At 46.8% G+C, this 17,043-nt stretch overlaps 1 long non-coding RNA gene across 1 annotated transcript; it reads left to right on the top strand.

Annotated features, from left to right (window-relative positions):
* Positions 1 to 9,890: 9,890 nt before the first annotated feature.
* On the top strand, positions 9,891 to 13,544 carry LOC311428672. The gene is made up of 5 exons (XR_014687815.1): positions 9,891 to 10,230; positions 10,306 to 10,371; positions 10,458 to 10,504; positions 10,595 to 10,731; positions 13,214 to 13,544. It is a non-coding gene; the product is annotated as an uncharacterized lncRNA (long non-coding RNA).
* The last annotated feature ends 3,499 nt before the right edge of the window (positions 13,545 to 17,043 follow it).

Here is a 17,043-nt window from a genome sequence, read left to right on the forward strand (position 1 = left end):
GCCAATTCTCCCGTTTGTTGTATCTTTATAATGAATTCCAATGTCCAGTTTCGAGAGTTATAGTCCTTACATTCGTTTCTCTGTCCGCCTGCCGCTTCCTTATCATGAGTTCCAGTGTCTTGTTTCGAGATACACAGTCCTTGTCTGGGGATTGTCCTTGCCTCCCCAATACCTCCTTAATCAGCCTGCACACAATTATCTGAGAATGAAAGCTGCTTTCCAGTAATTCAGAAAGCCAAGTTACGTCTCAGCCTTTAGCATCTCGGGCTTTTGGGCCTGTCTGTAACATTTGGCACCAGCACTAATACTTTTTTTGGCATATGTTTAGCGTTTGGGGCCTGTGTCTGGGATTTGGGCCCTGTCTCGAACCACTGGGGCTTTGTCCTGGGTTTTGGAGCCTGTTTCTAGAGTTCAGGGCCTGTGATTAGGCTTTTGGGGTCTGTGTCTGGGGGCCGGTATCTGGGGGCAAGGGGGGAGCTGCTTGTAGACCCTTGGGGCCGGCATTGAGGGGGTTGGGAGCTGACTCTACACCTTTGGGGCCTGCTTCTGGGGGCGGGGGGGGGGTTGAGACCTGCATCTGGGGGAGGGGTGGGAGCTCTTTGTATTCCTTTGGAGCCTGTGTCGGGGGGCGGGGGGGGGGGGGCGGGGGGAAGGGGAGGGTTGGTTGGGAGGTGCTTGTACACTGTTGGAGCCTGGGTTGAGGGAGGAGGTTTGGAGCTGCTTCTACACCTTTGGGCCTGGCATCGGGGGTAGGGGGTTGGGTGCTGGTTGCAGGGGCCTGTGTTTGGGGGGGGGGCTTGGGACCTGCGTCTGGGGGAGGGGTGGGAGCTGCTTGTACACCTTTGGGGCCTGCATGTGTGGGGGGTCAGGGCCTGTGTCTAGCGGGCTGGGAACTGCTTGTACAATGTAGGAATCTGTTTCTGCAGGGTGGCTGGGAGCTGTTTGTACAACTTTGGGGCCAGCATCTGGGGGTGGCTGGGAGCTGCCTGTACACTGTAGGGGCCTGTGTTTGTGGGGGCCTTGGGGGCCTCCCTCGGGGGGGGGGGGGGAGGGTTGGGAGCTGCTTGTATAGGGTAGGGGGCCTGCCTGGCAGGGGTTGGGAGCTGCTTGTAGAATTTGGGTCGCTGTGTCTGGGGGGGCGGTTGGGGCCTGTGTCTCAGGGGTGTTGGGAACTGGTTGTACACCTTTGGGTCCTGTCTCTGGGGGGGGAGCTTCTTGTACCCTTACCATAAGCCGTACTCTAACACATACTTCTACCAGTACCCTTACCCTTACCGTAACCCTTACCTTTACCCTTACTCTTACCCTTACCAAAGCATTACCCTTACCCTTAACGTAAGCCTAAACCTTAACCTTATCCTTACACTTACACTTACCGTAACCCTTACCCTTTCTGCTACACTTACCCTTAGCCTAAATCTAAACCTTACACTTACCCTAACCCTAACACTTACCCTTACCATTACCCATATACTTACTCTTACCCTAACCCTAAATCTTACTCAAACACTTACCCTGACCCTTACATTAACCCTAAACCGTACCCTAAAACTTACACTTACTCTTAACCCTAACCTTACGCTTAACCTTAACCTACTACTTACCCTTTCTTATCCGTCACCATACACCTAAAATTAACCCTAACCATTACCCTAACACTTACCCTTACCCTAACCCAAACCCTAATCCTAACTCTAAACCTTACCCTGACTTGTACACTTATCCTTATCCTTACACTTACCCTAACACTTACCCTTACACTTATCCTTATACATATAACTTACCCTTACCCTAAAACTTAACCTTAACCTAACTCTAACCCTAAACCTTACCTTAACCCTTACCCTGACCCTTACATTAACCCTTACCCTTACCCTAAAACTTACACTTACTCTTAACCTTAACCTTACCCTTAACCTTAACCTAATACTTACCCTTCTGTTTCCCTCAACCTAACCCTAAAATTAACCCTAACTATTACCCTAACACCTACCCTTACCCTAACCCTTACTCTAACCCTTACAATGACCCGTACCCTTACACATACACTTACCCTTACTCTTACCCTAAACCTTACCCTTACCATAAGCCATATTCTAACAAATTCTACCCGTACCCTTACCCTTACCGTAATCCTTACCCTTTATGTTACCCTAAACCTTACCCTTACCCTAACACTTACCCTTATCGTAAACCTTACCCTTTCTGCTACATTTACCATTAGCCTAAATCTAAACCTTACACTTACCCTTACCTTAACCCAATACTTACCCTTACGTTTCCCTCACCCTAACCCTAAAATTAACCCGAACCATTATTCTAACACTTACCCTTACCCTAACCCTAACCCTTACTCTAACCCTTACCCTGACCCATACCCTTACACTCACCCTTACCCTTACATTACCCTAACTCTTACCCATACCATAACCCATACCCTAACACATATTTTTACCCTTAACCTTACCGTTACCCTTACCCTTACTCTATCCGTTACCCTTACGCTTACCCTTAACATAAACCTTACCATTAATCTTACCCTTACGCTAACCCTTACCCTTACCCTATCCCTTACACTTATCCTTATCCATACCCTTAACCTTACCCCAACCCTTACCCTTAAGCTGAACCTAACCCTAAACCTTACCCCAAACCTTTCCCTGAACCTTACATTAACCATAACCCTTAACCTAAACCTTACACTTACTCTTAACCTTAACCTTACCCTTAACCTTAAGCTAGTACTTAACCTTACATTTTTCTCACCCTAATCCTAAAATTAACCCTAACCATTACCCTAACACTTAACCGTTACACTTACCCTTATTCTATCCGTTACTCTTACACTTTCCCTTAACATAAACCTTACCCTTGACCTTACCCTTACCATAAGCCATACATCAACACTTACATGTACACTTACGCTTACACTTATCCTAGTAATTACTCGTACAATTACCCTTAACCTAACCATAAACATTAAGGATAAGCTTAAGGGTCACCCTTAAGGTTAACGTTATCCTAACACTTACACTTAAGTTCATGGTAAGGGTTAGAGTAAGGGTAAGTGTTAGGGTAATGGTTAGGCTAATTTTAGGTTTAGGGTGAGGGAAACGGAAGGGTAAGTATTAGGTTAAGTTTAAGGATAAGGTTAAGAGTTATGGTAAGGGTTAGGTTTAATGTAAGGGTAAGGGTTTGGGAAATGTTTAGGATAAGGGTAAGAGAAGGGATAATGGTAAGGGTAAGGATGATGTTTAGTGTAAGGGTTAGATTTAGTTAAGGGTAAGGGTTAGTGTAAGTTTAAGAGTAAGGGTAAGTGTAAGGGTATGTGTAAAAGTACGGGTCATTGTAAGGGTTAGAGTAAGGGTTAGGGTAAGGGTAAGTGTTAGGGTAATGGTTAGGGTTAATTTTAGGGTTAGGGTGAGGGAAACGTAAGAGTAAGTATTAGGTTACAGCTAAGGTTAAGGTTAAGAGTAAGTGTAAGGTTTAGTGTAAGGATTAGGGTTAATGTAAGGGTCAAGGTAAGGGTTGGGGTAAAGGTTTAGGTAAAGGGTAAAAATATGTATATTGTAAGGGTGAGGGGTTAGGGTAATGGTTAGATTTTAGTTAGATTTAGGTAAGGGTGAGGGTTCGGGTAAGGTTTAGAATTAGGCAAAGGGTAAGTGTAGCAGAAAGGGTAAGGTTTAGGATAAGGGTAAGTGTTAGGATAAGGGTAAGGTTTAGGGTTAGCTTAATAGTAAGGTTAAGGGTAATTGTACGAGTAATTGCTAGGGTAAGTGCAAGCGTAAGTGTACATGTAAGTGTTGTTGTATGGCTTATGGTAAGGGTAAGGTCAAGGGTAAGGTTTATGTTAAGGGTAAGTGTAAGGGTAAGGGTAAGGGATAGAGTAAGGGTAAGGGTAAGGTTAAGGGTAACGGTAAGGTTAAGGGTACAAATATGTGTTAGGGTATGGGTTATGGTATGGGTAAGAATTAGGGTAAGTATAAGGGTAAGGGTAAGTGTAAGGGTACAGGTCAGGGTAAGGGTTAGAGTAAGGGTTAGGGTTAGGGTAAGGTTAAATGTTAGGGTAATGGTTAGGGTTAGTTTTAGGGTTAAAGTCAGAAAAACGTATGCGTAAGTATTAGGTGAATGTTAAGGGTAAGGTTAAGGTTAAGAGTAAGGGTAAGGTTTAGGGTAAGGGTTAGGGTTAATGTAAGGGTCAGGGTAAGGGTTGGGGTAAGGTTTAGGGTAAGGGTTAGGTTAAGGATAAATGTTAGGGTAAGGGTAAGGTTAATGGTAACCGTAAGTGTAAAGGTAAGGGTTACGGTAAGGGTAAGAATAAGGGTATGGGTAATGGTAAGGGTGAGGGTTAGGCTAAGGGTAAGTGTAAGGTTTAGATTTCGGCTAAGGGTAAGTGTAGCAGAAAGGGTAAGCTTTAAAGTAAGGTTTAAGGTTTAGGGTTAGGGTAAGGGTAAGGGTAAGGGTACGGGTCAGGGTAAGGGTTAGAGTAAGGGTTTGAGTATGGGTAAGGGTAAGGGTTAGAATAAGTGTAAGGGTGCAAGCAAGGATTAGGGCAAGAGTAAGTGTAAGGGTAATAGAAAGGGTTAGGGTAAGTGTAAGGGTAAGGGAATGTGTTAGGATATGTTTTAGGGGAAGCAGAAGGGTAAGGGTTAGGTTAAGTGTAAGGGGAAGGGGAAGGTAAGGGGAAGGTTTGGAGTAAGGTATAGGGTAAGGGTAAGGTTATGGTTAAAGGAAAGAGTAAGGGTAAGGAAAAAGTAAAGGTAAGGATTTGGGTAATGGTAAGGGTGAGAAGATTTAGGGTAAGGGTTACGGTAAGGGTTAGGTAACGCAGTGTACAACCTGGGATGTCACACGCAGAGCTGCCTCTGGCAAGGTGAGTGAGGAACAGATGTAGCAGTTGTGTTGTAGGTCTCACTGTTCCTCTAGGCATCCCCTCTTTGTCTTTTAGAGGTGTTGTAGCTGTTTGAAGAGGGTAGATTGAAGCATCTGCCTCGGGGGCTGGTAAGCGGCAGAGGTAAGGGAGCAGATGAGAGTAACTTACCTAGTTGTGCTGTGTCTTTGGATGCTGCATCGGCCTATGCGTTTCTTTTTCTTTCACAGGTGTCTCGCACAGGCTCAAAGGAGCAAACTGCACTCTGAAGAGCTGTGTAAGAAGAGGGGCTGGTCATGAGCTGGGTTGGAGCAGAACGACCAAGTAGCACAAGGTGACTATGAAAGGTGTCCGTCTTGCTTTGCAGGTGCCGTGGCAGGCTCTCCACAGAAGTGGATAAGGATATGAGATAAGGCCAGAGAGCGACAAGGAGCGGCACGTGCAGGGATGGTTTTGAAGCGCTGCGGTGGCTTACTCTTCTGTTCATCAGGTGCCACAGGCAAGGTGGGTTGTAACATCAGTCGTTATATTTGCATGAAAGCAGTTCACTTGAATGCCACAGTGCATCTGAGTAGGGTGTTCTAGCAGAACAAGCTTGTCTGGCACAGCGGTGCCTGATGGCAGTGTGTTTCCTCAGGTGAAGAGGTGCCTGAAGCCCCATCCTATCTAGCCTGCACACAATTATCTGAGAATGAAAGCTGCTTTCCAGTAATTCAGAAAGCCAAGTTACGTCTCAGCCTTTAGCATCTCGGGCTTTGGGGCCTGTCTGTAACATTTGGCACCAGCACTAATACTTTTTTTGGCATATGTTTAGCGCTTGGGGCCTGTGTCTGAGATTTGGGCCCTGTCTCGAACCACTGGGGCTTTGTCCTGGGTTTTGGAGCCTGCCTCTAGAGTTCAGGGCCTGTGATTAGGCTTTTGGGGTCTGTGTCTGGGGGCCGGTATCTGGGGGCAAGGGGGGAGCTGCTTGTAGACCCTTGGGGCCGGCATTGAGGGGGTTGGGAGCTGACTCTACACCTTTGGGGCCTGCTTCTGGGGGCGGGGTGGGGTTGAGACCTGCATCTGGGGGAGGGGTGGGAGCTCTTTGTATTCCTTTGGAGCCTGTGTCGGGGGGCGGGGGGGGGGGGGGGGGGGGGAAGGGGAGGGTTGGTTGGGAGGTGCTTGTACACTGTTGGAGCCTGGGTTGAGGGAGGAGGTTTGGAGCTGCTTCTACACCTTTGGGCCTGGCATCGGGGGTAGGGGGTTGGGTGCTGGTTGCAGGGGCCTGTGTTTGGGGGGGGGGGCTTGGGACCTGCGTCTGGGGGAGGGGTGGGAGCTGCTTGTACACCTTTGGGGCCTGCATCTGTGGGGGGTCAGGGCCTGTGTCTAGCGGGCTGGGAACTGCTTGTACAATGTAGGAATCTGTTTCTGCAGGGTGGCTGGGAGCTGTTTGTACAACTTTGGGGCCAGCATCTGGGGGTGGCTGGGAGCTGCCTGTACACTGTAGGGGCCTGTGTTTGTGGGGGCCTTGGGGGCCTCCCTCGGGGGGGGGGGGGGAGGGTTGGGAGCTGCTTGTATAGGGTAGGGGGCCTGCCTGGCAGGGGTTGGGAGCTGCTTGTAGAATTTGGGTCGCTGTGTCGGGGGGGGCGGTTGGGGCCTGTGTCTCAGGGGTGTTGGGAACTGGTTGTACACCTTTGGGTCCTGTCTCTGGGGGGGGAGCTTCTTGTACCCTTACCATAAGCCGTACTCTAACACATACTTCTACCAGTACCCTTACCCTTACCGTAACCCTTACCTTTACCCTTACTCTTACCCTTACCAAAGCATTACCCTTACCCTTAACGTAAGCCTAAACCTTAACCTTATCCTTACACTTACACTTACCGTAACCCTTACCCTTTCTGCTACACTTACCCTTAGCCTAAATCTAAACCTTACACTTACCCTAACCCTAACACTTACCCTTACCATTACCCATATACTTACTCTTACCCTAACCCTAAATCTTACTCAAACACTTACCCTGACCCTTACATTAACCCTAAACCGTACCCTAAAACTTACACTTACTCTTAACCCTAACCTTACGCTTAACCTTAACCTACTACTTACCCTTTCTTATCCGTCACCATACACCTAAAATTAACCCTAACCATTACCCTAACACTTACCCTTACCCTAACCCAAACCCTAATCCTAACTCTAAACCTTACCCTGACTTGTACACTTATCCTTATCCTTACACTTACCCTAACACTTACCCTTACACTTATCCTTATACATATAACTTACCCTTACCCTAAAACTTAACCTTAACCTAACTCTAACCCTAAACTTTACCTTAACCCTTACCCTGACCCTTACATTAACCCTTACCCTTACCCTAAAACTTACACTTACTCTTAACCTTAACCTTACCCTTAACCTTAACCTAATACTTACCCTTCTGTTTCCCTCAACCTAACCCTAAAATTAACCCTAACTATTACCCTAACACCTACCCTTACCCTAACCCTTACTCTAACCCTTACAATGACCCGTACCCTTACACATACACTTACCCTTACTCTTACCCTAAACCTTACCCTTACCATAAGCCATATTCTAACAAATTCTACCCGTACCCTTACCCTTACCGTAATCCTTACCCTTTATGTTACCCTAAACCTTACCCTTACCCTAACACTTACCCTTATCGTAAACCTTACCCTTTCTGCTACATTTACCATTAGCCTAAATCTAAACCTTACACTTACCCTTACCTTAACCCAATACTTACCCTTACGTTTCCCTCACCCTAACCCTAAAATTAACCCGAACCATTATTCTAACACTTACCCTTACCCTAACCCTAACCCTTACTCTAACCCTTACCCTGACCCATACCCTTACACTCACCCTTACCCTTACATTACCCTAACTCTTACCCATACCATAACCCATACCCTAACACATATTTTTACCCTTAACCTTACCGTTACCCTTACCCTTACTCTATCCGTTACCCTTACGCTTACCCTTAACATAAACCTTACCATTAATCTTACCCTTACGCTAACCCTTACCCTTACCCTATCCCTTACACTTATCCTTATCCATACCCTTAACCTTACCCCAACCCTTACCCTTAAGCTGAACCTAACCCTAAACCTTACCCCAAACCTTTCCCTGAACCTTACATTAACCATAACCCTTAACCTAAACCTTACACTTACTCTTAACCTTAACCTTACCCTTAACCTTAAGCTAGTACTTAACCTTACATTTTTCTCACCCTAATCCTAAAATTAACCCTAACCATTACCCTAACACTTAACCGTTACACTTACCCTTATTCTATCCGTTACTCTTACACTTTCCCTTAACATAAACCTTACCCTTGACCTTACCCTTACCATAAGCCATACATCAACACTTACATGTACACTTACGCTTACACTTATCCTAGTAATTACTCGTACAATTACCCTTAACCTAACCATAAACATTAAGGATAAGCTTAAGGGTCACCCTTAAGGTTAACGTTATCCTAACACTTACACTTAAGTTCATGGTAAGGGTTAGAGTAAGGGTAAGTGTTAGGGTAATGGTTAGGCTAATTTTAGGTTTAGGGTGAGGGAAACGGAAGGGTAAGTATTAGGTTAAGTTTAAGGATAAGGTTAAGAGTTATGGTAAGGGTTAGGTTTAATGTAAGGGTAAGGGTTTGGGAAATGTTTAGGATAAGGGTAAGAGAAGGGATAATGGTAAGGGTAAGGATGATGTTTAGTGTAAGGGTTAGATTTAGTTAAGGGTAAGGGTTAGTGTAAGTTTAAGAGTAAGGGTAAGTGTAAGGGTATGTGTAAAAGTACGGGTCATTGTAAGGGTTAGAGTAAGGGTTAGGGTAAGGGTAAGTGTTAGGGTAATGGTTAGGGTTAATTTTAGGGTTAGGGTGAGGGAAACGTAAGAGTAAGTATTAGGTTACAGCTAAGGTTAAGGTTAAGAGTAAGTGTAAGGTTTAGTGTAAGGATTAGGGTTAATGTAAGGGTCAAGGTAAGGGTTGGGGTAAAGGTTTAGGTAAAGGGTAAAAATATGTATATTGTAAGGGTGAGGGGTTAGGGTAATGGTTAGATTTTAGTTAGATTTAGGTAAGGGTGAGGGTTCGGGTAAGGTTTAGAATTAGGCAAAGGGTAAGTGTAGCAGAAAGGGTAAGGTTTAGGATAAGGGTAAGTGTTAGGATAAGGGTAAGGTTTAGGGTTAGCTTAATAGTAAGGTTAAGGGTAATTGTACGAGTAATTGCTAGGGTAAGTGCAAGCGTAAGTGTACATGTAAGTGTTGTTGTATGGCTTATGGTAAGGGTAAGGTCAAGGGTAAGGTTTATGTTAAGGGTAAGTGTAAGGGTAAGGGTAAGGGATAGAGTAAGGGTAAGGGTAAGGTTAAGGGTAACGGTAAGGTTAAGGGTACAAATATGTGTTAGGGTATGGGTTATGGTATGGGTAAGAATTAGGGTAAGTATAAGGGTAAGGGTAAGTGTAAGGGTACAGGTCAGGGTAAGGGTTAGAGTAAGGGTTAGGGTTAGGGTAAGGTTAAATGTTAGGGTAATGGTTAGGGTTAGTTTTAGGGTTAAAGTCAGGAAAACGTATGCGTAAGTATTAGGTGAATGTTAAGGGTAAGGTTAAGGTTAAGAGTAAGGGTAAGGTTTAGGGTAAGGGTTAGGGTTAATGTAAGGGTCAGGGTAAGGGTTGGGGTAAGGTTTAGGGTAAGGGTTAGGTTAAGGATAAATGTTAGGGTAAGGGTAAGGTTAATGGTAACCGTAAGTGTAAAGGTAAGGGTTACGGTAAGGGTAAGAATAAGGGTATGGGTAATGGTAAGGGTGAGGGTTAGGCTAAGGGTAAGTGTAAGGTTTAGATTTCGGCTAAGGGTAAGTGTAGCAGAAAGGGTAAGCTTTAAAGTAAGGTTTAAGGTTTAGGGTTAGGGTAAGGGTAAGGGTAAGGGTACGGGTCAGGGTAAGGGTTAGAGTAAGGGTTTGAGTATGGGTAAGGGTAAGGGTTAGAATAAGTGTAAGGGTGCAAGCAAGGATTAGGGCAAGAGTAAGTGTAAGGGTAATAGAAAGGGTTAGGGTAAGTGTAAGGGTAAGGGAATGTGTTAGGATATGTTTTAGGGGAAGCAGAAGGGTAAGGGTTAGGTTAAGTGTAAGGGGAAGGGGAAGGTAAGGGGAAGGTTTGGAGTAAGGTATAGGGTAAGGGTAAGGTTATGGTTAAAGGAAAGAGTAAGGGTAAGGAAAAAGTAAAGGTAAGGATTTGGGTAATGGTAAGGGTGAGAAGATTTAGGGTAAGGGTTACGGTAAGGGTTAGGTAACGCAGTGTACAACCTGGGATGTCACACGCAGAGCTGCCTCTGGCAAGGTGAGTGAGGAACAGATGTAGCAGTTGTGTTGTAGGTCTCACTGTTCCTCTAGGCATCCCCTCTTTGTCTTTTAGAGGTGTTGTAGCTGTTTGAAGAGGGTAGATTGAAGCATCTGCCTCGGGGGCTGGTAAGCGGCAGAGGTAAGGGAGCAGATGAGAGTAACTTACCTAGTTGTGCTGTGTCTTTGGATGCTGCATCGGCCTATGCGTTTCTTTTTCTTTCACAGGTGTCTCGCACAGGCTCAAAGGAGCAAACTGCACTCTGAAGAGCTGTGTAAGAAGAGGGGCTGGTCATGAGCTGGGTTGGAGCAGAACGACCAAGTAGCACAAGGTGACTATGAAAGGTGTCCGTCTTGCTTTGCAGGTGCCGTGGCAGGCTCTCCACAGAAGTGGATAAGGATATGAGATAAGGCCAGAGAGCGACAAGGAGCGGCACGTGCAGGGATGGTTTTGAAGCGCTGCGGTGGCTTACTCTTCTGTTCATCAGGTGCCACAGGCAAGGTGGGTTGTAACATCAGTCGTTATATTTGCATGAAAGCAGTTCACTTGAATGCCACAGTGCATCTGAGTAGGGTGTTCTAGCAGAACAAGCTTGTCTGGCACAGCGGTGCCTGATGGCAGTGTGTTTCCTCAGGTGAAGAGGTGCCTGAAGCCCCATCCTATCTAGCCTGCACACAATTATCTGAGAATGAAAGCTGCTTTCCAGTAATTCAGAAAGCCAAGTTACGTCTCAGCCTTTAGCATCTCGGGCTTTGGGGCCTGTCTGTAACATTTGGCACCAGCACTAATACTTTTTTTGGCATATGTTTAGCGCTTGGGGCCTGTGTCTGGGATTTGGGCCCTGTCTCGAACCACTGGGGCTTTGTCCTGGGTTTTGGAGCCTGCCTCTAGAGTTCAGGGCCTGTGATTAGGCTTTTGGGGTCTGTGTCTGGGGGCCGGTATCTGGGGGCAAGGGGGGAGCTGCTTGTAGACCCTTGGGGCCGGCATTGAGGGGGTTGGGAGCTGACTCTACACCTTTGGGGCCTGCTTCTGGGGGCGGGGTGGGGTTGAGACCTGCATCTGGGGGAGGGGTGGGAGCTCTTTGTATTCCTTTGGAGCCTGTGTCGGGGGGCGGGGGGGGGGGGGGGGGGGGGGGAAGGGGAGGGTTGGTTGGGAGGTGCTTGTACACTGTTGGAGCCTGGGTTGAGGGAGGAGGTTTGGAGCTGCTTCTACACCTTTGGGCCTGGCATCGGGGGTAGGGGGTTGGGTGCTGGTTGCAGGGGCCTGTGTTTGGGGGGGGGGGCTTGGGACCTGCGTCTGGGGGAGGGGTGGGAGCTGCTTGTACACCTTTGGGGCCTGCATGTGTGGGGGGTCAGGGCCTGTGTCTAGCGGGCTGGGAACTGCTTGTACAATGTAGGAATCTGTTTCTGCAGGGTGGCTGGGAGCTGTTTGTACAACTTTGGGGCCAGCATCTGGGGGTGGCTGGGAGCTGCCTGTACACTGTAGGGGCCTGTGTTTGTGGGGGCCTTGGGGGCCTCCCTCGGGGGGGGGGGGGGAGGGTTGGGAGCTGCTTGTATAGGGTAGGGGGCCTGCCTGGCAGGGGTTGGGAGCTGCTTGTAGAATTTGGGTCGCTGTGTCGGGGGGGGCGGTTGGGGCCTGTGTCTCAGGGGTGTTGGGAACTGGTTGTACACCTTTGGGTCCTGTCTCAGGGGGGGAGCTACTTGTACACTTTTGGGGTCTTTATTTGAGGGGGGTTGGGAGCTTCTTGTGCACTTTTGGACCTATGTTTAGGCTGGTTGGGAGTTGCTCATGCATTCTAGGTGCCTCCCTTTTGAGAAGGGTTGGGGCCTGCATCTGTGGGTGTTTGGGAGCTGCTTGTACACTATAGGGGCCATGGTCTTGGAGGGGGGTCTGGGCTGTTTATACACCTTTGTGGCCTGTGTTTGGGGGGGGGGGGGGGGGGCCTGTGCCTGGGGAAGTTGGGAGCTGTTTGTTCACTCTAGGAGCCTCCATTTGGGGGTCTTTGGGGCCTCCCTTTGAGGGGGAGGGAGTTGGGAGTTGGTTGTACACCTCCGCATCCCGTGTCTTGGGGGGGGTGGGGGGAGTGGGACCGGTCTCTGAAGGGGCGGGTTGTGAGCTGCTTGTACACCTGTGACGGGGGGAGGGTAGGGGGGTTGGCGGGGGTCGGGTCCGGGTCTTGGGCCAGTGTCTGGGTGGAGTCCAGTTCTTGGGAGGGGGTGGTGGGGTAGGAGCTGCTTGTGGGCAGTTGGGGTCTGCATCTGGGTGTGGTTGGTGCCTGCTTCTGTTGGCAGTTTGGGGCCTGCTTGTAGACTTGTGCAGCCTGGGTTTGGGGGCTTTTCTGTAACGTTTGGGGCCTGCATTTTTGCTTTGGGATGCATCTTGAGCTTTTGAGGCCTAGCAGTAGCATTTGGGGCCTGCATCTGGGGCTTTTCTGTAGCATTTTGGTTGTGTATTTGTGATTTGGGGCCTGTATCGTGGGTTTTGCCTTTTTTGTAGTTTCCATCTTTGTGTGTGTGTGTTTCGTTGTTGGTTGTCTGGGGTTAGGGGCAGTTTGGGGTTTGGATTAAGGTCAGTGTCATTAGCGTTAGGGGGTTGATAATAAGGGTTAGGGTTGTGGTTAGAGTTGTTAGGTTTAAGGGGAATAAGGATTTCAGGGTAAGGGGATCAAGGTTGTGGGAATAAAAATGTTGTTTTTGCGCAGTTACATCCTGTAGAGGGAAGGAAGGTGGTATTGAGATATGCTTGCAGTGATAAGACAGCTTAACAGTGTGAAATGAGTTCATCTGATTCGTGTCAATATGGAACAATGCTAGGGCCGCATGATATGATGAAAAGTCTGAGAAAACCAGAGTGGTTAATATATATAGTTCTTGTATCTTGCAAAGGAATGGTCCAGCAATTCGGGTCAATAGGGGATAAGAGAACAAAGGGGTTTCAGAATAACTGCTAACTATTACAACTGTTGCATGGGACACTATGCAAGTGTCTGCCATCCAGCCAAGATGGACAAAGGAGATGGACAAGAGAAAAGCCTGGGAGGAAGACTACGAGCCTTCAGTACGAGCGGCCCCCAGAGGGACCACCGGAGACTGATAACGCCTGCACCAGTGGGAGGGTTTGGATTCTGGGAACTAATTAGAATAACCCTGCGTTTTGTAGAAGTAGTAATGAATATGTATTAGCCTAGCAGCATAAAAACCAGCCGCCTGATGTAACTTGTGTGCGTCTTGGTGGAGCAGAGACTCCTGGCGCACCCAGCGCTGCTTGCTTACCTCTATTCAATTAATAAATTGTAAATTTCAATTGCAATCCTATTTGGGACCCAGTCATTTATTACAAGCGGGCGCTCGTCCGGGAGGGCTTTGGTTCCTGATTTCTGGTTTGATCTAGGAGAGGCACCCCCACCATTTGGTGGCTGCTGTTTGAGTCAGGTCGGAACTAATGGCATCTTAAACCTGAATAAAGGTAAGCAAAGTTTCTGATTCTTTTTTTCAGCTCCCTTGCCAGCTGCAGCACTATATTTTGCCCATAATTGTGTGTGTGAAGATCCGAACGAAGATGACGGAGTCGTAAGCATTTAAAGCGTATACCGTTCGGTTGGGTGGGGTTCGGTTGCCTGTGTGTGTAAGAGTGTGACTGAGATGGAACTTAGTTCCGAAGCGATTGTGGAGGTCTTCTAACCGCGGTTCCAATCTCCCGCGAGGGACTTGGCCGGTGAAGGACCGAAGGGATTCCTATAGGATTTGTGGGTGTGTGATAGGTCCTCGACCCCCTGCAAGACACTCTTACTAAGGTAACCAAGGGCTGTGGGAATTGCCAGAGTAAAATTCCTAGATGGGTCAGACAAAATCGAAGACCAGAGACCGGAAGAAAGGGAGCAAATTACCAGTCATACCACCAGAAAGTCCATTAGGAATAACGATTAGAAATTGGAATGATAGGGACCCCAGAAAAGGAAAAAGTAAATTAAAAATGGTCCAGTATTATGTGACAGAATGGCCAAAGGAGCCTTTAAGACTACATGTCTTTTGGCCTGTTTTTGGATCCTTCAAAGACTGGATTTGCCAGGCCTTAAATATCCATGTTAATTCAAAGGAAGCTTTTAGCCAGGAAGAAAGCGATTATGCAGGATTATGGATCAGGAGGACTTCAGGTCCTTTTCCAGCCTCAATATTTACACTAAAAGCAGGTAAGAAATTTGAAGAACAAGAAGAACATGAAAAAGAAAAAGAAGATAAACGTGAGCCGTTGGATAAGCTACCACCTCCATATCCTAACAATCCACTCCCGGCGGCTCCCCCTCCGGTGGCTGTGGTATCGCCACCAGTACCACCGTTGCCCCAGCTTCCACCACCAACAGCACCAGAATTAGACCGACCTCCGGCCGCATGCAGGAGAAGTAGGACGGATGTATCTGAGAGGGCTTCTCTATATCCCTTAAGGGAGGTAACTGGTGTATAACTGGTGCGCGTCTTGGTGGAGCAGAGACTCCCGGCGTACCCAGCACTGTTTGCTTACCTCTATTCATTCAGTGAATTGTAAACTTTGATTGTAATCCTATTTGGGACTTTTATTTATTATAACAGACAACCTTGTAAAACGCAGACAACCAGAATCCTTACAGCAATTAGGTGGAAATCACGGCGTAAGAAACATTACCACCTCAAAGAGTAAAAACCTCAAAAGAAATGTGACTTGTAACAGGCCAGCAGCTGTGTATTTTCTGTGAAGCACCAGCTAGATTATGAACCTTGAATAGCACAGTTAAAGGGGAAACAGGGGAGGGTCCCGGTCCTCGGCAGAAAAAAAGTGTATAAACTGTGTATGGAATTAGTAGGCACCCTCCTGCTTGTGGGACACCCGCCATTGTAATCTCGAATAATAATGCTACTGTACTGAGATCCTCGACTCAGCCTATGCTATATGCTACAGATTGATTCAGGGTTTTAAGGTTTCAGGGATTGGGCACTAGGGTTGGGTTTCAGGGTAAGGGGTTTCAGGGTTTATGTTTAGGATTTTAAGGTTTTTAGGGTTGGAGTTTTAACAGTTAGGGTTTTAAGGATTTGGGGGTTAGGGTTTTAAGGGTTTCAGGGTTAGCGTGTTAGGGTATTAGAGTTTTTTGGGTTGTAGTGTTGATATGTTTTTTAGGGTTAGAGTCTTAAGGTTTTATTTTTGGTCAGTTATTTACGGTTAGGGTTTTAAGATCTTTTTTTTGTTTTGTTTTGTTTTTTTTTTTCAGGTTAGGTTCTCCAGGTCCAGGGTTTTGAGTATCCTAATTTTGGGGGTTTGGATTTTGAGCATCTTAATTTTTGGGGTTAGGCTTTTGTGTGCCCTAATTTTTTGGGATAGGCTTTCAAGCATCCTAAGTAGTTGGGTTAGGGTTTTGAGCATCTTAATATTTTGGGTCTGGGTAATGAGCATCCTCAGTTTTCAGGATAGGGTTTTGAGCATCTTAATGTTTCCAGGATAGGGTTTGGAGCGTCCTAATGTTTTGGGTTGGGGCTTTGAGCGTCCTAATGTTTTTGGGTTAGGGTTTGGAGCATCCTAAATTTTGAGGATAGGGTTCTGAGCATCTCAGTGTTTCCAGGATAGGGTTTTGAGCGTCCTAAGTATTTGGGATAGGTCTTTGAGCTTCCTAATGTTTTCCGGATAGGGTTTGGAGCATCTTAATGTTTTGGGTTTGGGTTTTGAGCGTCCGAATGTTTTTGGGTTAGGGCTTGGAGCATCCTAATGTTTTTGGGTTAGGGCTTTGAGCGTCCTGTTTTCGGGATAGGGTTTTGAGCGTCCAAAGTTTTTGGGTTTGGGTTTTGAGCGTCCAAAGTGTTATAAGTTGCCCCCTTAATTAATTTTCAGAGAGCATTGTATTAATCATAGAAAGGAATTTATTGAGTAAGCAAACATCAAGCAAAACAGCACTGGGCAGCCGGGGAGTCTCAGCTCCGCCAACGGCAAGCACCTCACCCCTGCCAGGGTCCCTTTTTATACCTTGCTAATTCTGGGATTACTCAGCACATCCTGGTATATTCTGCGACTGCGCGCACTGTTGCTATGTTCCCTCAACATAACCCTAAAATTAACCGTAACCATTACCCTAACACTTATCCTTACCTAACCCTAACCCTAACCCTTACTCTAACTTTTAACCCTGACCCATAACCTTAGACTTCCCCTACCCTTACCCTTACTCTTCCCCTTACCCTAACCCTTACCCTTACACTTACGGTTACCATTAACCTTACCCTTACCCGAACACTTACCCTTACCCTATCCCTTACACTAATCCTTATCCATACAACTTCCGCTTACCCTAACACTTAACCTTAACCTAACCCTAACCCTAAACCTTACCTGAACCCTTACCCTGACCCTTACATTAACCCTAACCCTAAAACTTAACCTTAACCTTACCCTTAACCTTAACCTAATACTTACCCTTACTTTTCCCTCACCCTAACCCTAAAATTAACCCTAACCATTACCCCAACACTTACCCTTACCCTAACCCTTACCCTTACCATAACCCATACTCTAACACATACTTCTACCCGTACCCGTACCCTTACCGTAACCCTTACCCTTACCGTTACCGTAACCCTTACCCTTACCCTATCCCTTACCCTTAACCTAACCCTAAACCTTACCCTTATCCTAACACTTACCCTTACCGTAAACCTTACCCTTTCTGCTACACTTACCCTTAGCCTAAATCTAAACCTTACACTTACCCTTAGCCTAACCCTCGCCCTTACCATTACCCATACCCTTATTCTTACCCTTACCGTAACACTACGGTTACCATTAACCTTACCCTTA

Source organism: Aythya ferina (genome assembly GCF_964211825.1).
Source record: "Aythya ferina genome assembly, contig: HAP1_SCAFFOLD_109, whole genome shotgun sequence".
In the NCBI taxonomy this organism is placed as follows: Eukaryota; Metazoa; Chordata; class Aves; order Anseriformes; family Anatidae; genus Aythya; species Aythya ferina.